This window comes from Mustela erminea, chromosome 3 (assembly GCF_009829155.1).
Source record: "Mustela erminea isolate mMusErm1 chromosome 3, mMusErm1.Pri, whole genome shotgun sequence".
Taxonomy (NCBI): Eukaryota; Metazoa; Chordata; class Mammalia; order Carnivora; family Mustelidae; genus Mustela; species Mustela erminea.
In genome coordinates, this window is record NC_045616.1 from 7894523 (window position 1) to 7917178 (window position 22656).

At 55.3% G+C, this 22656-nt stretch overlaps 1 pseudogene; it reads left to right on the plus strand.

Moving 5' to 3' along the window:
• Window positions 1-22656, plus strand: part of LOC116585787 — a 111742-nt pseudogene that overhangs the window by 1474 nt on the left and 87612 nt on the right.

The following is a 22656-nucleotide window of genomic DNA, read 5'->3' on the forward strand; positions in this document are numbered from 1 at the left end:
TGCGCCACATATCCTCTTGCCCCGGTGTCCAGGCACAAACAGGCGTTTCCACGCTAAAGCTCCGTTTTTCTTTTGGTTTCAGTCATTTACAGTGAACTTCTCTGGAAGGTGAGACACATTTGGGGTAGAACTGTGCGGACGTCCGGTCCTCCGCCTGCGTTCGCTGTCTTGGCAGCCGGTTCTGGAGGACACAACTGGCTGTTGAACAGAACCTGCTGAAAAGTAACCAAAGTGTCCATTAATGACCGGTGTTCTTGTCACAAAAGAGAGAAGTCAAAATTAAATTTAATGATTTTTAAAATCTACTGGGGCAGGGGGCGCCTGGGTGGCTCAGTGGGTTAAAGCCTCTGCCTTCGGCTCAGGTCATGATCCCAGGGTCCTGGGATCGAGCCCCGCATTGGTCTCTCTGCTCAGGGGGAGCCTGCTTCCTCCTCTCTCTCTGCCTGCCTCTCCACCTACTTGTGATCTCTGCCTGTCAAATAAATAAATAAAATCTTTAAAAAACGTTTCAGATCTGCGGACCTGGGGACGCTCGCAGCAGAGCACGGGCACAGGGGAAAAGCGAGCAGAATGTCAGTGGCCAAGAAGGACAGCCAACCTGGCGGCTTAGGGGAGGGGATGTTGGCCCACCCACATGACCTGGTGTTTCCTGAGAAGTTAGGGAGGTGGGACAGGGGAGAAGAGGACCCGGCAGACGGGAAAACAGGGAACGTCTTGAAGTAAGACGGGAGCCACACATGGAGCCGGGATCCCCAGGTACTGCTCAAACAACATGTCAGACATGACAGTCTCCATCTGAAGACTCCCACAAGAGCACGGATGGGAGACCCCGGGGTGGTGGGTGCTGAGAAGGGACCAGGGGAGGGGGCCCTGGAATGAGTGGCTGCCAGGTGAGGCCGAACGGCTGATTTCTCCTGGTTGATGAAAGGTGCCTGGCCTTGGCCACAGGAGCCGGGCAGATTCTGGGAGGAGAGGGAGGCCCCGCATTTCCTCCACCTCTTCACTATCGGGTTCTCATGGGGGACACGAGTGTTTGCGCTCCTGTCCCTCTCTGGCTACGGCGGGCGGCTGTGGTGCTGTCGTCCTCGGGGGCAGGTTTCATCTGCCTAGGAATGCAGGTCCACGTTCTGACTGGGATCTAGACCAGGTCCAGGATATTTGGACTCCACGTTCTGGGCTCTTGATGGGGCTTTTCAGCCCCACCCCCCCCACCCATGCATGCCCCACATGCTGATGGTCCAGGGAGCTATGGGCTGGCTCCGCCCTATAGACCTTCGCAGCCCAGACCACGCTGATGTTCCCCTTCCTGCACTCATGTTTACACAGACCGGTAGTCGCACTCTGGAATATTTATCTCCTGGGTCTTGCCTGTCACTGATCTTGGTAGAAGAAAAAAGAGTTGATCGGTTTTGAGCAGAAACTGCTTCCTAGACACTGTGCAGCCCTGTGAGAGCTGCTCTGACTGCCAGCTCAGCCCAGTTGCCTTCCAGAAAAATTGTCAGTTCCCCCCTTTCCTGCTGGAAAAAACGCTTAAAGTTTTCAAAAAGTTTGAAAGTGTTTTTAGAAAAGGGATAAGGCACCCGCAGGCTCATGCAGAAGAACGCCGAGAGACGGAGCCATCGCCGGCCGCCCCGGCCACCCCTTGGGGATCCCAGCAGATCACTCGGTGTCTCACAGTGACTGAACCTGCTACAGTTGTCTTCAGAAATTGGGTTTATCTCTTATGTGTCAAGTACTGGGCGACTGTCAGCAGGCTGATATTTCAGTTTGGAATGAAGAATGGAAGTTGTATTAACGGAGAATTATAACGGAGAATTATAACGGAGTTGTATATGTATAGGACGGAGAAGTCGTCATCACGGCGCCCGCCGGGTCTGGCCGTGCTGACGGTTTCCATGCTTGGCTCCATCCCCGTATCTTTGTGTTATTCCCGTTTAACCTGCCTGCGCCCATGTCCTCTCTGTGGTTCCCGTTTGCTTCCTCTTCTTGCCTCCATAGATCAGGAGTCGATTAATGTCAAAACAGAGTTTGGGATTAAATGATAAAACAGAATGATTTCTGTAGGACTGTATCTCGTGTTTGTGAAAACCAGAGCTAGGATGGGTTGGAAACGAGTTTGTTGAATACCATGGATTGTGAACTGTTCTCCCCAAGTCTCATTATACATTTGATTGACGTCATCATTCACTGAGTGAGGGCAGTCCCCGGGCTCTGAAGGGTAGTGTGTGATGGGGCCAGAGTTGGGTCTGCGGAGTGTGGTCCATGAAGAAGGATTGGCTGCTGAGTTGGGAGAGAATCTTCTGGGAAAGCCCGAGACACATCCTGTGTCACCCCAAATGCAGGAGGACTCTGGAACTTACGCAGTGAGTGACAGAGTGAGCAGACGACTCCCCTCTGGTTTTGTCACTGGTTCTTGCTCCGCAAGTCTGCTTTGCAGGTTTGTGGATGGACATTCCCACAGGCGGGAGCGTCTCTGTCCTCCCTCCACAGGTTTACATCCTGTCCACCCCCCCGACCTTTGCGTGGGGGCGAAGGCCCAGTTGCTGGTTTCTCCGTACATGGAAAGCATCCTGTAGGGGCCCCGTGGGTCTTTCCCTGGCCGAGCCGGGCCCACTTATGTCACTCCCTCGGGCGTGGCTGGGGACAAGGAGGAAACGGGACTAGATGCCCTGAAGCCGCGTCCCGGGACTGGGATTGCATGGACAGTCACCAGCTCAGGCTGTTAGAGCCACAGCAGAGCTCAAAGCACAGAATTTTCTATTATGGTGTCACCTAACGGGTGCCTGTGTGTGCACGTTAATGGAGGTGGGTGAGCTCCACATTCCAGTTTCTTTGCTTTGAACTTATGGTGAATTTGTTCCCAGGAATGGGGTCACCCGTGAGTTCACAGTTGTGGACGGGAAGCGCCATAAACCCTGGTTTTCTGCTCGGCTGGACCATTCGCATGGGCTCATTGCTGGCGGCGAGCAGGCCATGTGCTCGGGGGGAGCCCCTCTGGGCCCTGCCGACCCCAGCTTGTCCTGGACACCTTGTTTTGCCCACACACACTCGACGCTACTAGGGCCGAAGGCGCCCTCACATCACTCGGAAAGCAGAGAGTGCAGGTCATTCTTGATAGTCCCCCTGGCTTCAGGGCCACAGACACGCTTGACCCTCTGCTTCCTCTGCCCCGGGCCCATTTCTCGCCCTCTGGGAGGGTGTGAGCCGTTTCTCACCGGCCTGTGGTCCTCTTACCTGGATCGGGAAGGCAGGGCCAACCTGCAGGGATCGCTTGGTTTGTTTGCTCACTTGCCTGTGTTTTAATCAAGGTCTTTGCTGCTCTAGGTGATGCCACAGAGTGAGGGGTCCGGTGTGCCTTTGCTGAACTGAATCAGTATCCCCTTCGCAGACATGCTTCAGTTAATCAAACTTAGATTATGAATTTATGTCTGCATCTTGCATTCACTCTCTGACGTGCATTTTACCCTAAACTTGCTTTGTTTTCTGAAATTTTTTAGAGCACAGAACTGTTATGCTTTGCAGAGAGCCCGCTGGCGGCTTGGGCCTGAGTATAAAGGTATGACCGTGTGCTTCTGTGGGACGCCCTTTCCGTGGGCAGGTCTGTGGTGATGCTGACCCCATCTCTGCCTGTCTTCCAGGGAGGAGCCGAACACAGGGTCCCTGTCGTCATATCAAGGATATTCAGAGGCCTCGCAGGTAACGCGCTCGGATGTCCCGCATACACAGTGTGCCGGTCTATAAGAGAACACATGCTAGAAAGCGACAGAGATCAGCTGCTGTTTCTTTGCTTCATTGTTCAGCTGACCTTCTGTCTCGTCTCATCTGTTCTCCCTGACACGACTGCACCTGTTTCATTTCCGCTGATGCTTTAAGACCTTAAGAGAGGTCTGATTCCTTGTGTGGCCCATGGGAGCTGTGCTCTGGGGACACATGCAGAGGTTGGGGCACTGGGTGTTGCTGGTGGGGGGACAGCGGAGGAGACCTGCCTCTAGCGCTGGCCAACCACGGTGCTCCTGGAGGTCTGCAGTGAGAGCCGCATCCTGCCCTCCCAGAGCGGCTGGGTGGGGAGACTGGGATGGCTGGACTGGGTGGGCCTCAGGAGGGATGACCACACCACAGCGACCACAGCGACCACTGACGAAGGCCACTGTGCAGAAGCGGAACACAGGGGCGGGGGCTCCTGCCCTGCAGTGCTGGGCCACTGTTCTCATCTCTCTAATAAGATCTCGTTGTTGGCTGCACAGACCAGCCCAGCTGCCTGGTGGGACCTGCACCCTGTCTCTGGGCATCTGGTCCCTGCAGCCCAGGGACCAAGCTTGTCTCTTGCCCAGTGTGGGAGCCTGGGAGGCATGCAGCCTGTGTGTGCAAGGGGACCGACTCCTGTCCCCGAGCTGGTATTGGACGAGACATGGGAAAGGACCGCACTCTGTTCACCAGACCAAACCATGTGGGGATGGACATGAGGGGGTCCATGCAATGTGGTCAGCGAAGGTCAGCCTGTGGCGAGAGCATTCTGCATGTGGATGGGGGAAGCAGCTTGGGGGAGGAAGCCGCTGGTGGCCAGGCATTCAGGGCTCCAGAGCCCTGCAGAGCCTGGCCTGTAGCTGTGAGACGTTTGAGGACATTCCAAAGGCAGGGAGGTAAGATCTGTTTTCCAGTAACAGGCGATCACCGCGCTGCTGCAGGAATGTGGCACACGCGTGGCTCGGGGTGCGGACATGGTCCTCGGAATCCCCTGTGCCCTGAAGGGGAGCCCGGCACCACTCTGTGGGTCCCTGCATCTTTAGCTCCAGCCACGTCCAGGGGCATTTGGTAAAATGACATGGTGGACACTGGGGGTCCAGTGGTTGTGTGGAAGTAGGGTGGGGGTGGGGATGCATGCTCTGTGGTTGGTGCCTGCTTCCTGGGCACAGCTATCTGCATGAGGCTCAGGGGCATGAGAGCAGGCAAAGCTTCTGAGTTAACAGGCATTTCCTAAGGACGCAAGGTCCCTGGAGAAGAGTAGCTGCTGACCACCTGAGGTGTGAAGGAAGAGGGGCCTGGACAGGTGCAGAGGTGCAGACGGAGACCAAGGGGCTGGGTGAGCCCGTGGGCCCCTCTAAGTCTTCGGGAAGAGTTTTTATGCCTCCAGCAAGGAAATGCCGTCTCTCAGGGGCTTGGCACACAGGCACACCCAGAGGTGTGCACGCATGAGGCACTGTCCCTCCCAGGCTCTGTGGGGAGCACCTGGCCGACCCCAGTGCACCGTGGCCTCTAGCCAGGCCAAAGCACCTCCAGTCGGGTCCCCATTCCTGACACGATACGAATTTGAGCTAATGCTCTCTGTGCTCGGGAGTGATCAAGACCCTCAAGGCACCTGTCCCAGGGGACTCTTGTGGCCACGTCCTCGTGAGACGAGAATGCTGAGGCACAGGTGCACTGCAGAGACACCATGGACATGTGGCCAGCAGACAGCAATGCGGCCTGGCTCTGAGGGCTTCACTAGGTATTGCCCTGGCAGCTGAGCATCATGAAAATCTTGGTGACAGGACTTCAGTGTCCAGCAGCCTAAATGAATAGGGGTCTCTTGTCACTCAACAAGAAGTCAGCTGTCCAGGCCCCGGCTTCTCCCTATCCTTCTTAGGAACCACCCTTAGCAACCAGGGCATCTCCTCGACTCACCTGTTCCATGTTTGCAAAATGGCACCAGCGTTTCAAGCTGTAGGGCTGAAGAGAAATGGGGGAGGCCATCCCTAGGAAGGGCTGTCTTCATTCCAGAAGAAGGCCTTCAAGCATTCACCGGAACAGGGCCCCAGCTCCACCCCAGAGCGGCCGAGGGAACAGGCATGCCCCGTATTGTCTGGACGCTCTCTCCAGCCTGGGCATACCATAGGGCAGAGTGGGACCTCCTTCCACCAGGAGGAGACCTGCCCACTGCCGAAACAAGGAACAGATGCACCTGTCATGGGGGAGGGGACGTGGGGGCTGGGCAGGCGTGGGGCTGCCTCACTCGCATCTGGTCAGCAACTGCATTTCCTTGGAGACAAAGGATCTTGTGTGTCCATCAGCTTTTCTTCTTGAAACCTCAGCTAAACCCTATTTTGGGGCAAATGGATGGACCCTTTTCCTCAATGCTTATGTCTGGTTTTTCACATTGTGATGACCAAGTCCCTGCCTGGTCCTTACCTTTCCAGCTACCTGCCACTATCTCGCACCGCTTCTCTTTTGTTCTTCCATTGATTAAGCTTGTGACTGGCTCCTCAGCCCATCTGCTTGCTTCTGTGCCAGGTATGGAGTTGGTACCCGCTGGGGAGCCCTTCCTGCCAGTACACGAGGTCTGGGATTAGGGGACCCATGAGGATGTGGTGACAAGCAGAAAACAGGCATGGCCACTGTCAGGCCATTAAGGTAGTGAGCTAGAAAACACTTCTTAGAGGCTCCAAGTTCACACCGAAATTTTTCCTAATTTACTATATTTTATGCATACATTTCTTAAAATATACAGTTTTAACCACATGATTTTTCACTCCATTTGTTAATAATTAATGAGCCACACGTGGTTACCAACTAGGAAGAAAGTCTTAGAGACAACATAGTAGACTTGTTCCTCCTCAAATGGGAAAACTCCAGCCTGTCCCCCGGGTTCACGCCCCAGGCAGGGGGGACTAGTCAGTGAGCACTGGTTCCACACGTGCCATGTCTGAGGTGAAGCCGCATTTGCCTTGCGAAGAAACGCCCAAAATGCACACAGGGATGCCTGGCCGCTCGCAGGCCACTGGGGCGGTATGGGGCCGGGGAGAGAGGGAAGAACGTGGGCCCATGACATCGAGGGTCCAGCGTGTGCTTTCTGCATGTCTGCCTGCACCCAGCCCCGTCTGGTCCTTCTGCCCTTCCCGGACAGCTTTCTGCAGCTCCGGCTGTGTCCTGGGTGCTGCTTCCTTTCCAGTCCCTGGGGACACAGTGATGGGACGCACAGGACTTTGCCTGGAGGGAAATGTGGATCAGTCCAAGTACATGGGGGCAGGTTGCCGTGCTTGTGTGAGAGCGTGTGTGTATGTGTGGATGCCTGTGTTGGAGGCAGATCTGTGTATTGTCACAGATACGAGTGGGCTGCTCGGGTGAGCGTGGACAGAACGTGCGTGACCAGCCAGAGGGGAGCTCGGCAGCTGAAGCTTAATGACTTCGGGTTTGCATGGACTGGGGTGCTGTCCCAGCAGACGGGGAAGCTGGGCGCAGGTCTGTCTGGGGATGGAAGCTTCACACCTCTGGGGCTTTGTGGGTGGTGGACCTCGGAGGACATTTCAGAAGAGTTGGCAATGGAAACTTGAAGCATGTTCCTGAGGAGGTCGCTTGTCCTGCTTGGGTGTCACGATGCTTGCTGCACGTGATCAGCGTGGGGATCGTGCCCGGCTCCGGAAGTCACACTTCTCTCAGCAGGGGTCATGCCCAGATTTCACAGGACAGGCAGGAGGCTGGACCAGCTGGGTGCTCGGGTGAACACCGAGGCTGTGGGAGGCATCACAGCCACTTTGTCTTCCTCTTCCCTTCAGGAGAGCACCGCAGCTCCCGGGAGCTGCACTGTGACCGGCATGCCCCCTGCCATGTGGGCAGTGAGGCCCTGTCACTGCTTTCTCAGAATCGGGGGGAGTACAGAGCTTGTCCCTGGCATCCCCAGCCCATGCTGCTCAGGCTGATGCTGTCAACACTGCCAGGATGGACAGTGGTGTTTCATGGGTGGGGAAAGATTTCTAGGTCTTGGCATCACCTGGTTGGGCGGAGGCCGTGTCGGGTACGTCGAGCCCGACCGGCCTGCTGTGCGAGGACACGGTTCTGCTGAGCTCAGTCTCAGACTCGCACTGGGCGCCCGCCAGGTGCTGAGCATCCCTGCCCAGGCCTGCCTGCTCGGGTTCGGAAGTGCAGACTCCTCGGGTTGGCTCACCGCGGTGCTGGGGATGTGGTCACCCAGAGTATGGCTTCAAATCCTGAAATGGCCATGGGTGGTAGGATTGGCCCTTCCAGGAAGGCTGCTACGAAGATTTCCTCAGAGCCAAGAGGACTGCAGCGTGAGCGGCGCTCCCACTGGGGACACAGGTGTGCTGCGCGTGTCCCACTGGGGATGTGGGTATGCTGTGTCTGCCCACGGCCCTTGTGCTTAACATGAGTTCTCCGTGCGGCACATCCAGAAACCTCCTGTGAATCCTCCCGTCACAAAACCACGATCTCGGGTGGACACCGGCCCTTCGAGTATTGCTGGCCTTGGGCACCCCGCTGGCCCTCACGTCTCCTGAGGCCCTCGCCAGCGGACAGGCTGCTCTGCCTGGCGTCCCCCCTGTGAGGCATGGAGACTCTTCCCGCTCGGCCCCAGGCCTTCTCGTGATGCAAACAGAGTCCCCTGAGGGTGGGAGTGTCCCATGTCACACACCTCCCTTCTTAATGACATTTACATTTCCAGAGCACGGGAAGCTCTAATTCTGTTGTTCTACTGTTGTCACAGTAGTTCCAGGTCCAGCCCAGCTCTCCAGCGGCGAGGGGCCATGCGCCCACAGCTACAGCCTGGGGGTAGTCAGGCCTCCTCTGGTGTCTGCGCTGTGGGGTGCAGACCTAGGTCTCCTGGACCCCTGATTTCCACTTTTCTAAGATTTACTTACGTATTAGCGACCGAGTATGCTCATGAGTGGGGAGCAGTGGAGGGACAGGGAGAGAGTCTCCAGCAGACACGCCACTGATCTCACGACCCGGAGATCATGACCTCAGCGGAAACCAGGAGTCGAAAGCCCAACCGACGAAGCCCACTGGCGCCCTGCATTTTTCTTTAGAATTCTCACTTGTCGGTGGCCCCTTGCTGCCATGAACGTGTGACCACAGGATAGGAATTGTGATTGATTTCCATGTCCACAGTAGTTCATTAGCTTAGCAAATGCATGTCACAGCTGTTCCCGCCGGACCCCCCTTCCCTGTGACATGAATGGCAGTGTGTGCAGCCGTGTGGGACTCTCTGTGACCTTCTCGTCTTGCCCACCCCGGTAGGTGTAGGACACATACCAGGAGGGCAAAGGGCCATCCCCAGGGAGCAGACGGAAGACTCTGAGCTGCCTTTTCCTAGACTCGATCAGCTCATAGCACAGCACCCTTGGGGTGTCGCTGCAACATCCTCGAGGGCCTGTGTCCGGGCTCTGGTAATGCTGCCCGCAGAGCCCCTCACCTTCTTGCCTGTTGGGTAGAGGAGTGTAGGGTGTCGGGGTCCGCCTCCGGCCAGGAAAGTCCCCACCATTACAAGATGGCGCTTGGCTCACTGCCAGCAAAATACGCTGCAAGTAAACAACGAACTTTCTGGTGAAGCCCGCCTAAAGGAGGACATAGTCATTGGCTGTTTCAAATTTCATCAGCATAGTAACAAGATTCTCATTGGCTCTCCCCATTGCTTGGCCCCTTATTGGTCCCCCTGCTGCATATAAGCTAAGGAAGTTGACGAAATGAAGCATTAACACCGAACCAGGCTTCTTGTCGTCCTTGCGGGTCGAGGGCGACAGTAGGGTATAGACTGTGACCCAGACGTGCAGGCACGTGTGCCCACGCAGATGGAGGGGTCCCACCCTAACTCCTGGGGGTCCACAAGCCTTGGTCGTCTCCTACTCTGAGATGGGTTAGCTTGGACCCGATGGGTTTGTGGAGACACTTTGGGGTGGGTGAGCGTGGGGCTGGATTTGGAAATTCGAGGCCAAACCTGACTCCTCCTGCCTCTGTGACAAATTGCAGTCCCCTCTTCATCTCCAGTGAGCTGGCTGTATGAGGGAGAGGGTCCCAGGGTCCAGTCCTGGACCTCATGGCTGGAGCAGACTGAATGAGCATCTCAACGTTCCTTCCTTCCTGTAGACAAACCGGTGAACGTCATGTTTTGCAGCCAACAAAACAGTGTGACTCAGACAGTAAGTGGACTTCAGTGCTGAAGAGAAATGTTGAAGCCTCACACATGCTGGGGGACCCAGGCTCCGAAGGATGGGGGGCCGGGAGTCTTGGGTGGACAGAGCCTTCATCTCCAGCAGCCCATGGCAGAGAAGGTGACTGAGGCAGAGAAGGGGACGGGCGGCTGTCATTGCTCCTGCTTCTGCAGGTCACCACAAGTGAAAACCGAGGGAAGCAGGTTTGCAACGAGGAACCCGGCCGACTGGGCTGCAGCCCTCACCGGCCTTCCAGGTGGACGCACTCAGTCCCTCGTGCAGACAGAGCTGAGTCTCGGGGAGTCTAGGCAGTGAGTGCAGGTGCTGTTCTGGAGATTAGCTCAGTGCAGCGCTCAGGGCCACATGCTGATGGGCTGCTCTCGGTTGGACCCCAGGACTGTCACTCTGTGGGGCCTGTATTCTGACGGCTGCAGACACCTCTGGTTTCTCCTGCCTGATGTAAAGTGCCCGGAGAAACCTGTGTGGCCACGGCATGAGGTCATCACACACAGAGGTAGGGGACCAGGTACATCGTGGGGCCCGGGGTATGGAGCTGAGGTCGGCAGTGATGCACTCCTGGGCTTCCTCTGTGAGCACCAAGGCCGGTATGTCTGTGACTGAGGAGCCATCCCAAACGCTGTGGGTGGATGCCACTCCCCCACCACCACCTCCCACCGGCCTCACAGCGTCAGGAGGACACATAAGCCAGGATGCCCAGGGTGCGGGCTGCTCAGCGCCCAGAGCACGTGAGCCCCAGTGCCGATGGGAGCCTGGGCCGTTGGTGGAGCTGCCAGGGCGCCCTCTGGGCGAGGCTTGTTTTTGGGAGTTAGACCCAGGCCACTGAGGAGGGCAAGTCTCTCTCTGACAGTTCTGGTATGTGGCGCCCTGAGTGGGTCTCTCCTGAGACATCAGTGTAGACCAGAGAACAGCAGAGGTGTCTGGTGACTGGTTATTTTTAACTGATCCGAAAATCTTCACATTCTCGTTCTTGTTTGACTTTAAGAGAAAAACTTTCTGCCGTTGTCCCTCTTCTTTCTCACAAAACTGAAGGCAAGAATATTTGTTGTAGAAGCAGGTGGTTGAGCAGAGGTCAGTCTCATGGGCTGTCATTTCGCTCTGCGGGGGGCTGTGACAGGAGGGGGTCCGTGTGTGGGCTTTACAGGGATGCAGGCCATGTGCAAGGACAGGAGCCTTGCAGCGTCTTCAGGGGGGCCTGGCCACACCTGAGCCGCCGCCCGAGGCTTTCGTTGCTCAGTGTCCTGGGGGTGAGAGCAAGATGGAGACCCTGAGACGTCCTGGGGACGGAGGACTTCCCGCGCGAGTGCTGCTCAGCCCAATCACACCGTGAGAATTTGGCACGGGAAGTTTCGACAGCACAGCCCAGTTTGAAGGCTGATCCCCTCAGCCAGGACAGGGCCTGGTCCCACACCTGCCCCCAAGGCCAGCATTGTCCTGTCCACTGCCCCCAGCTCAGAGCTGGACGGGGTTCAGGAATACAGAAGGGCAGAGACAATGGAGACAGACCCGGAGACTGACACGGAGGAACCCGGGTCACACAGCTGGGCCACGCAGGCTTTCTGGGCATCGTTGGCCATGGAAATGAGAACACCGTTAATCACCTAAACTCAGCACCATTGCATTTAGTCACATGAAGGCTGTACCGTATTTTCAAAGAAGTTTAATATTTGTCAGTGACAAGCAGTGTTGACGACTGGCATGAAGTGCGCTCAGGGGACAGAGAGAATTGCCGTGTTAAGGGGATAGCTTAAGGGGATAGTATCTGATTCCTGGGATTTAACCAAAGGCTGAAAAGTTGAAACAAATTCATGGGAGGGCAGGAAGCCGAGTTGCTTTACATTTTGGGCAGATGTGCTGGTTTCTAGGAAGCCGCCTGTCCCCGCCTCTGGGGACTGGAGGGCCCCTCGGTGCCAGGAGCCTCTGGCACGCCCAGGGCACGTTCCATCCGTGTCCCCCAACCTGGCTCCCTATCTACAGCTGCCCGGGTCCACTCATTCCCCAGCAAGAGCGGAAACGGTCAGCAGATTCTGAGAGTCCTGCTTTGTTTTCTGTCCTCACTCAGCAACCACCAGGACTCAGACGTCACATGTCAGGCGTGTAAACGCATCATTAGGAAGAGGTGACATGCGTGTTTCATGTTAGGCCACCCTTGCGTGTCTGGGAAGTAAGTTTCTTAATGGGCTTGCACTGGCCACTCAACTTGGTGGCGGGAGCCTGCTGCTTCTCTGCCCGCGCTTGTCCACACGCTCACGGGCTCGTGCACGTGCATGTGCACCCACGTGGTCTCCACACACCCACACACGCCAAGTGCACTCACATCTGCTCAGCTCGCATGCCCTGACATATGTGCTTGCACGCACACATTCAAACACAGTCACCCACACATGTGCTTGCATGCGCACATTCACACACACACACGTGTGCAGCACACTCACGCCCACACGTGCATGTGCCCGCACACAAACCATAATGGTCACTGCGGACACAGCTCAGACAGGCGTCCTGACGGAGCTTGACGTCCCAGATGTTTCCTAACCCCGTGCCCTCTTGCCACCCCGCAGCCGACCAGACGGGGTCGCTGTTTGTCAGAGACACCGTGCTGCAGGTCAGTGCTGCGACTCCCGCCCTCAGCCACGCTTGTCCAGACTAGTGGTGACCGACGGTCGTCCTCCAACGTCTCAATTTGCTGTCTCTCCAGGTGAACGGCACCAAGGTAGAGAATGCAACCCACCAGGAGGTGGTAAGTTTGCCGTGTTCGGTGACTCGGCCCTGGTCAGCTCCTCTGTTGTGGCTGCCTTTCTCTCCAAATCCTGTCTCAAACAGTGTAGATGCGGTTTTAGGACTGGGGAGGACGCCGGAAGACTTGGTGGGCGTGTTGTGTTGTGGGATGACCGGGGGAGGCCCGGTGCAGGGCGGTGCACCACGGCTTCCACAGGCTGTGCCAGCAGACGGCTCTGTTCCCATCCCCGTTGGGAGGACTGAGCTGCAGGGAGCAGGGACGCTGCCCGAGCGTTGGGGTCGCTGGCCATGCTGAGAAGCGTCGGGCGTCCCCCGGGCTTGCTCTCCCACGCTTGTGTGTAACTGGGCAGACAGCTTGCGGGATGGCTTGTGATGCGCATGTCCAGTGCCTGCCAGGGATGAAGGTGTGCCCACACGCATTACCCGGCCTTCCTTCTGTGGAGGAGGACATGACCCAGGTCAGTCAGATGTGGGGAACGAGGAAGGATGAGCCAACACCCGCGTGAAGCCGTCCACTTGGAGCAGCTGACCCTGGGATGGAACCCACGAGGTGGGGCAGGTCGTAGCTGCCGCCAAGGGGAGGGGCGACAGGACAGCCTCACTGTGTGGCACTGGGATGGTGCCTTGGGGCGGGGCGAAGCTGGGAGGGATGCCTGGTCCCGGAGGCGATGTGTAGATGCCCCTCACAGGCAGCTTATTCGGAGGGTAACTGGGAACCGAGCCTACATCCCGTCTGTTAACGTCCCCCAGCGGGTCAGCAGGTATCCGTCCCTCGGGGTTTGTTTTTTCCGGGAAAACGACCGGTAACTCCAGGTAGGGCAGACAGCTGTGCTGCTGGACCATCCCTGTGATGGGGCCCACTGAGCTTCCAGGACACCCGCTGACGGTCCGCTGTGTTCACCCACAAAGGACCCGTGTGCACACCCACCTCTTCTTGGGGGCCCACACGCAGCCCCCTGTCTGCACTGGGTGTGGGGAAGGTGCTTGCAGTGGGGACAAACAAGCATGGGGTCTCGAGGGACGCACAGTCCGGGGCGTATGTGCACATGCGTGGAGTATCCCCAGCTATGCTCTTCCCGAGCCGCGTGTCTGTGCGTCTCTGGGGGGGTTTGCTTCCTCAGGGGAAGCAAGGCTTCAGGGGCCCCTGAGCACCAGGCCCAGCCCAGGAAAGCAGACAGGTCGACCCAGAAGTCATGCTAGAATGAATTATGGGCAGACCTTGTAAACAGAGCGAACTCCAACGTTCGGTACAAATACGCCTTCAAGTCAGATTATCAAGTAATTCGTCCAGATTCCAAGGGGGCTGAAAAGGGGCCGTTCAGCCTATTATTGGGGCAGATTCCATTTTTCAGATTCATGAAGTTCATAAACATGTTAAATTAGTGAATCCCTCATAAACACATGGTCTCACACCCTCATTTTTCAGAGTAAATTCTAGCTTCAGTTAATTCTTTTTTATTTCAGCATAACAGTATTCATTGTTTTTGCACCACACCCAGTGCTCCATGCAATCCGTGCCCTGTCCAATACTCACCACCTTGTTCCCCCAATTTCCCACCCCCACCCCTTCAAAACCCTCAGATTGTTTTTCAGAGTCCATAGTCTCTCATGGTTCACCTTCCCTTCCAATTTCCCTCAACTCACTTCTCCTCTCCATCCCCCCTTGTCCTCCATGTTATTTCATATGTTTCACAAATAAGCAAAACCATATGATAATTGACTCTCTCTGCCTGACTTATTTCACTCAGCATAACCTCTTCCAGTCCCATCCAGATTGCTAGAAAAATTGGGTGTTCATCCTTGCTGATGGAGGCATAATACTCCATAGTGTATATGGACTGCATCTTCCTTATCCATTCGTTCATTGAAGGGCATCTTGGTTCTTTCCACAATTTGGCGACTGTGGCCATTGCTGCTATAAACATTGGGGTACAGATGGCCCTTCTTTTCACTGTATCTGTATCTTTGAGGTAAATACCCATAGAGCAATTGCAGTGTCATAGGGGAGCTCTATTTTTAATTTCGTGAGGAATCTCCACATTGTTTTCCAAAGTGGCTGCACCAGCTTACATTCCCACCAACAGAAATGTCTATACTGCCTAGAGCAATCTATACTTTTAATGCCATTTCAATAAAAATTCCACCGGTATTCTTCAAAGAGCTGGAGCAAATAATCCTAAAATTTGTATGGAATCAGAAGAGACCCTGATTAAGGAAATGTTGAAAAACAAAAATAAAATGGGGGGCATCACGTTACCTGATTTCAAGCTTTACTATAAAGCTGTGATCACCAAGACAGCATGGTACTGGCATAAAAACAGACACATAGACCAGTGGAACAGAGTAGAGAGCCCAGATATGGACCCTCAGCTCTATGGTCATATAATCTTCGACAAAACAAGAAAAAATATAGGGTGGAAAAAAGACAGTCTCTTCAATAAATGGTGCTGGGAATATTGGACAGCTATACGTAGAAGAATGAAACTCGACCATTCTCTTACACCGTACACAAAGACAAACTCAAAATGGATAAAAGACCTCGACATGAGACAGGAATCTATCAGAATCCTAGAGGAGAACATAGCAGTAATCTCTTCGATATCAGCCACAGCAACTTCTTTCAAGATATGTCTCCAAAGGCAAAGGAAACAAAAGCAAAGATGAACTTTCGGGACTTCATCAAGATCAAAAGCTTCTGCACAGCAAAGAAACAGTCAAGTAAACAAAGAGACAACCCACGGAATGGGAGAAGATATTTGCAAATGACAGTACAGACCAAAGGTTGATATCCAGGATCTATAAAGAACTCCTCAAACTCAACACACACAAAGCAGACAATCATATCAAAAAATGGGCAGAAGATATGAACAGATACTTTTCCAATGAAGACATACAAATGGCTATCAGACACATGAAAAAATGTTCATCATCACTAGCGCTCAGGGAGATTCAAATTAAAACCACATTGAGTTATCAGCTTACACTAGTTAGAATGGCCAAAATAAGCAAGACATGAAACAACATGTGTTGGAGGGGATGTGGAGAAAGGGGAACCCTCTTCCACTATTGGTGGGAATGCAAGTTGGTGCAGCCTCTTGGAGAACAGTGTGGAGATTTCTCAAGAAATTAAAAATAGAACTTCCCTATGACCCTGCCATTGCACTCCTGGGTATTTACCCCAAAGATACAGATGTCGTGAAAAGAAGGGCCATTTGTACCCCAATGTTTATAGCAGCAGTGGCCACGGTCGCCATACTGTGGAGAGAACCAAGATGCCCTTCAATGGACGAATGGATAAGGAAGATGTGGTCCATATACACTATGGAGTATTATGCCTCCATCAGAAAGGATGAATACCCAACTGTTGTGGCAACATGGATGGGACTGGAAGTGATTATGCTGAGTGAAATCAGTCAAGCAGAGAGAGTCAATTATCATATGGTTTCACTTATTTGTGGAGCATAACAAATAGCATGGAGGACATGGTGAGTTAGAGAGGAGAAGGGAGTTGGGGGAAATTGGAAGGGGGAGGTGAACCATGAGAGACTATGGACTCTGAAAAACAATCTGAGGGTTTTGAAGGGGCGGGGGGGTGGGATGTCGTGGTACCAGGTAGTTGGTATTATAGAGGGCACGGATTGCATGGAGCACTGGGTGTGGTGCAAAAATAATGAATACTTTCATGCTGAAAATAAATAAAAAAATAAATTAAAAGCAAACAAACAAAAAAACTCATTGAGATTCCACCTTATACCAGTTAGAATGGCCAAAATTAGCAAGACAGGAAACAACATGTGTTGGAAAGGATGTAGAGAAAGGGGAAGCCTCTTACACTGTTGGCTTCAGTTAATTCTAAAAGGAATCGTGTCAACTCTGCTCGGACGCAAAGGAGCCACAAGATGAGGCTTCCTCACACATACACTGCCCCAAGCTTCGGAACATGGGGAGACAGAATGTGCTTATTTCCACGGCAGGCGTACATGGGAATGAACCTGCAGCTTCCCTCTGGGTTACACACTCTGGGCTTCTCTCCACATCGGTAACTGCTGTTCGAGCAGTCGCCACGGGAAGCAGACCGTCTGTGGGTAAGTCTGTGTTGCACAAGTTCTGAGACACGTTCCCCGAGAGAGCAGGACATCACTGGGGCTGACAGTCGCATGGTGTGGGCAGGAGGAGCCCGCATCCAGCGGTCCTGCACCAGGGAGGAGCTGGGCCAGCATGGGTCTGCCTGGGAGCTCAGGGCGGGCAAGTCCGAGCAGGCCTGTGCCCACAGGATCTCGGTATGGCCGCGTGATGGATGTCGTTTTCCTGCATTGTGGTCAGAAGCATCACAAAGATCTTGCAGATGTGAGAGCATCTTGGCTGAGTCATTGCCAGTTCAGCACAGCAGACCAAGCTCTTAGGAACGACAGACACATTGGCGAGAGCTGCCCTGATCAGTAAGCATTTGGGAGCTTACCTCCTGGTGCCTCCTAGTTGAGTCAAATCCATCCTTTCCGACCTGTTTCTGAATCCATCTGGCCTCAGGCCTCAGGGCAGAAGTAAGGTCAGTCACGTGCATTATCCGCAGAATGGAGATGGCGTGGAGCTCAGAGCAGCTGCATGTCCCAGGCGGTGCCCACCCGGGAGCATGGCCGCTCGCTCTCTCTGTTGGAATGGGACTCGCTCTGCCCTGGCCAGTCGCTCGACAGATGTTCGGGGAACTCCTCTGACACTCGGCAGTGGGGCACCGAGGTGGGCGTAAGCCAGGCTTCGGCCTCGAGGGTGAGTGTGGTCTGGGGCGGGGGTGGCGTGCTAGTTCACGCTGGAGGCCGGCCACCCGGTCCTGCCTCTGCTCTCCATCCACTAGGCTCTTGGAGAGACACTTGCCCCATCCCAGCAGACTTGCCCTGTGCCACCTCCCTCTGTCTTCTCTGCGGGGATCAGGTGTTAACGTTCCCCGTGTCTCTGTTCAGGTGTGCATGTGCCCGGAAGCTCCACCACCGTGAATGGAAGGTGCTTCCAGCAGACGTTGCATCCGTAATCAGGAGCCAGGTCAGAAAGGAGCAAAAACACACGGATTAGGCGGGTGGGTTGTAAGTGGAGGACTAGATGACCGACGGACGGACAGATAGGTGCAGATGATCGACGTACTTTCTCACTCAGAGGCTGGGAAATTGTTGGGGGAGGGGTTCTCGGCCCCAGAGCCCATGACTGTCAGCACCCCACGGAGATTTCTGCAGATAACCTTCAGTTCAGGTCAGTTTCTCCGTCTCTAGCTGGTAGTGTTTGATGGCACAGGAGCGGGAAACAGAAGTTATAATAATGTCTCAGGCATGGTTCATGGGAGATGGGTCCTGGGGCTGCCGTGGAAGCCGAGACTCCTGCTCACGTGCTCACCTCTTCCAGCGAGACCGGTCCAGCCCTGTCTTGCACAGACCAGTCCCATAGGTAACATTGCTGCCCACGCCCAACTTTGTGGCTTCATGGGGCAGGGGACATCCAACCCATGGTGACCACTTCCCTTGTGTTGTGGCTCGTGGACCCACCAGAGTGCGGCCGCCCCTCGTTGTCCTAGGAGCGTCTCTCCAAAAAGAATGTTTCCAGACAGATGTGGTTTTATCGACATGGCTTCATGCCAGACCCCAAGCATGTGCATGTGACCGTTCTGCTGCCTCCTTGGATGCCACCAGCAGCCCATCTACATGGACACTCCAGCAACTCAGGTCTCGAGTCCTGCTGCCCATGTGGCAGAACCCAGTGTGACCAGAGCACGGAGACGCTACCGGGCTTCTCACAGCGGAGTGCGTGGTGGACTGTCGGGTGAGTGGGAAGAGCAGCGTGCCCGGACGTGGTTCCAGTTCCTTCAGGACCCATGGAGGCCGCTGGGAGCTGTGTTGTCTTCCTAGATGCTGACATCTGACATGCAATGACTTGTCCTTCAGTCTGCAAGGGTTGGCGTGCCCCAGGCCAACAGCAAACACATGGAGGTCATGGGCTTGCATCTGGTGTGGGGCCATGGCTCGCTGCCCTGGCATGTTACCAAGTTCTCCAAGGTGTTGCCTCATTTTCCCCAGCTTGAAGAAGCCTGATGTCACCAAGGTAGCAAACCAGCAGATGGCCCAGGAAGAGACCCCGCTTTGTGTAGACTGCAGGACAGACAGATGGCTAGCGTGGCCGCGCGGCAGGGGAGGAAAGGCACCGTCCTTGTAGCTGGAAAGGACAGTGTGAGTGGTCCCACCCAGGGAGGCAGGGGCAGAGTGGGCGTGCGCAGCCCTGTAGCTGTTACTGGGGTCCGTGGGCTCATGTTCCCGGCCGAGGGCCATGGTCACTGCCGACTCACCCGCTGTGCGAGGCTGAAGGGGTACGCGAGTTGGGAATGTGGAACAGACTGCTCGTCTTTTCGGTCCTTCACGCAGCCTGGCAGCTGGTTCTGTTGTGCCAGCAGAAGCCATTCGAGGTTTTGCACAGGCCCCTCCTGACCGCAAGTTGAGAAGCCGGTGTGGAGATGCCGCTGGCCAGTGGCTGCATCTCTGCAGTCTGTTCGGAAAGAGTTGCTGCAGGCTGTGTCCAGAGCCACCGAGACACGGTGGGCTCAAGAAGAAACAAAGGCCACCATCGCCTGGCCCCTGTGAGCCCGTGCTGAAGGGACCGTCATGGGCTTGGGTCCAGGAGGAGGACCCCGTTCAGGCCCAACACCAATGCCACGTGTCCTGTGGGAGCCAGTGGGGAGGAGGGCGGTACAAATGTTTGGTCTGAGGACTTGAGGGCGCACATTCCACAGGTCGGCTCGGTTCTGGAGGCTGACGGGGACTCCGTGGCTCTCTTGTGAAGGTCCAGTCTCTGTCCCATTAGAGCTCAGGAAAGCAAGTCTCAGGAAGGCATGTGGTTATGGTGTCTGTGAGTCACTGTGGGATGGAACCCACGCTCACCAGACCACCTGCCGCAGCCCCTGAGCCGTCCTGCCTGCCCCCTGTCCCCACCTCCAGAGCAGACATGAGAAGAAGGTGGTTTCCTTCTTTGCAACTGATTCATTCTCAAATTTCAATTTGTTCCGTGAGTTCTCGGGTCCTCTGTTGGTGGAAGGCTGGCATCCCGGCAGAGATGACGTGGTCCGTCTGTGGTCATCCACGAGGTTTTCCCCGCATGCCGGGATTTCAGGCATAAAAATCACCAAGAACTTGTCTGAGGATGATGCCAGGGATGAGATTCTGTGAAGAGAATTTCAGCTGATTTACCAGAACATGCCAGTTAACCCAGAAGAAATGTCCGAGTGGCACCCACCTGGCTTAAGACCCCAAATGGCTCCGACTCCAACATCCATGTGCAGACATGCCTGTCGTCATCACAGGTGGTAAGTCAAGAGGCCTCGCTAGGAAGGGCTCCCGCGAATACGGGCATGTGATGTTTGCCGAGGTGGAGAAGCTAGTCCGGGCCTGACTGTGGTCCCAGGGGCTGGAGGTCGGTCTGTCTCTGTCCTGCAGCTCAGGTTGCTGGGGGAGTCGCCATTTTAAAGGGACAGTGCATTCCGCTTGCTCTCTCTCTCTGCTGTCGGACGAGTCCTCCCAGCTTCCCAGCCAAGATCGAAGCTTGAAGCGTGACCTCCATGGTCATCACAGAGAAAATTGTCCTGCCAGGGACTCTGGGGGTGTTTCAGAAATGGGAAGTTCGGAGAGACCTCATGGATACCTGGTCTAGCCCCTCATTTCACATAGGAGGACTTTGAGGCGACCAGGGACCCAGTGGCCTGCTTGTGTCTGTGTGGACGAACATGGAGGAGGAGCAGGAGATGGGCAGGGTGGCCCAGGCCCCAGGAGGTCCCCCTCCCATCACAGTCGGGAGTCAGGACCAGCAGTGAGCAGGGACGCCATATTGCATATGGTGCTTTCCCACGTCCGGCCAGCGCCATGCTAAGCAGGAGTCACATGAAGGAGATGTGTACAGGCTGATCCCTTGTGAGGTCCTCGGCACAGAGGAGGAGAGCTTGCCACTGGACTCCAGCAGGTCAAAGATGAGGACGGCGGACCAGCCGCTCCCTGAGGCTGTGTGGATGTTCCTTACAGCACGCTGCCCTCCTGCCCGCAGAGTGGGCTTCTGGGGATGGAGGAAGGACACAGAAGCCAGGAGGGGGAGGACAGCTGGGGCAGCATGGGGAGTCCCTGTCCAGCACACGGCTGTGGCCTCACCTGCGCCCCCAGGTTGAGCACGGCTTGGGGCACCACACCCTCCCTGCAGAGCCCAGGTGGTGACCTCGGCAGCCCTGTGAGTGCACCCCCCTTTCTTCCAGTTACTCCCCATGGACCTCAGTGAAGGGTTAGGAATGTATGTGATTAGTGATGGACCTCAGTGAAGGGTTAGAAATGTGTCCAGTCAGTGGTTAAATTGAAGTGAAAACACGCTCATTCTTCTTTTCAAGTGTGTGGACGTGTGCGTGTGGACGCGTGTCTGCTCGCCCATGCAGGAGAAGTGAGGTTGGGGCGGCAGGGTGAGGGCCTAGCCATGTGGCCAGGTGGACTTTTCCTGCATTTTCCTCACTACTGACTCGGTTCTGAGTACATCACGCAGGTGCTGTCAGTGCACACGTGACTAGGGGCAAAGCAGGGTCCCTCTAAACAAATCAGCAGCAGCAGGGAGACTGGGTGGTGGAAAGGGTCACGGCTCTGTGCTTGTCCCGTCCGTAGAGACCCCTTGCATGGACCCACACTCCGATGCCCATAAAAATCTGGTTTTGAGATCTGGGGACAAGCCGGCTGCGGAAATCTATCCGCAGACGTGCTGTGATGAGATTACTGGTGCCCATCCTGCCCCAAGGGGTCAGGTCTGCCCTTGACCGCTTACCTGATGTTCCTCCACTACTAAGGTGCTGATCACTGATGGAATAACGTCCCCTTGGGAAGGACTTCGTGTCACAGGTCCCTTAGTAAATGGTGACTCACACGTCACAGCCCGCACTTGCAGGTGCAGAGAACTAGTTCTGATGCTGTTTAGACTCTGCTGGTTTTCAGGAAACAGAGGCCGGCAGGACACTGGTGTTCATACTTCTGATGCTCACCAACTAAGCGCTTGCCTGGCAGGTGGGTGGCAGGGAATGGGAATGAGCCACTTGATTCATAAAACACAGAGACGTGTTCATGCCTCTCTTGGGCCCCCGGGCTGCGCGTGTCCCTGTGACGTTGGCGTTTCGGAAAGGCCGATGGACTGATTTGCAACACCGTCTCTGATGTCATCCTGCCGAGTGTTCTGTCCAGTCTGCAGAAATGCCTTTTCTTGGGCGTGGACGTGTGACTCACCCAACTCCCTGTGTTGGTCGTGAGACTCACATATAAGGGCGCACCGGCTGGGAAGAGGCCTGGCCAGAACTGGGAGGTGTATCACGGTGAGAATCGGCAGAAATCTTTCCTGCTGTCTGAGAGATGACACTGCCTTGGTGGGCATATTGGCGCGTCCCGACATCCGTGGACTTGAAGAGTGCGGCCCACGGCTGTCGGGTGTCGGGGGAGTTGCAGGTGTACTCAGTGGTCGGGCACACTGTGCGGTCACAGACCGGGGACCTGACGGGCGTCATGTATGTGAGAAACGTGCCTGCTTTGTTCTGAGGAAGAACACGACAGACCGTGCTCCGTGGTCACCGGGAAAACTTCTCATTGATGGGGCCTGAGGGACTCCCCAGCCATCGTCTTATCCCGGAAAACTAGCTGTGCTCCAGGTTCCGGCCAGATGTGTGGCCCTGAGCCAGAATGGCCTGGAATCCCACCCCTGCCAGCCCTCTGCTCTTGCCGCTGCATGTGTGGCTATCCATGCTATCCTGGGATCTGCAGCCACTGCCTGTTCAGCTCTTTATTGGGATGCCCGGGGGCTCAGTTTAGCATCTGACTCTTGGTTTTGGCTGAGATCATGGTTGTGATCTGAGAGTCATGAGCTCGAGCCCCATGTTAGGTTCAGTACAGAGTCTGCTTGAGAGTCTCTCTCCCCATCCCTCCACCCACCCCTGCTCATGAATGTG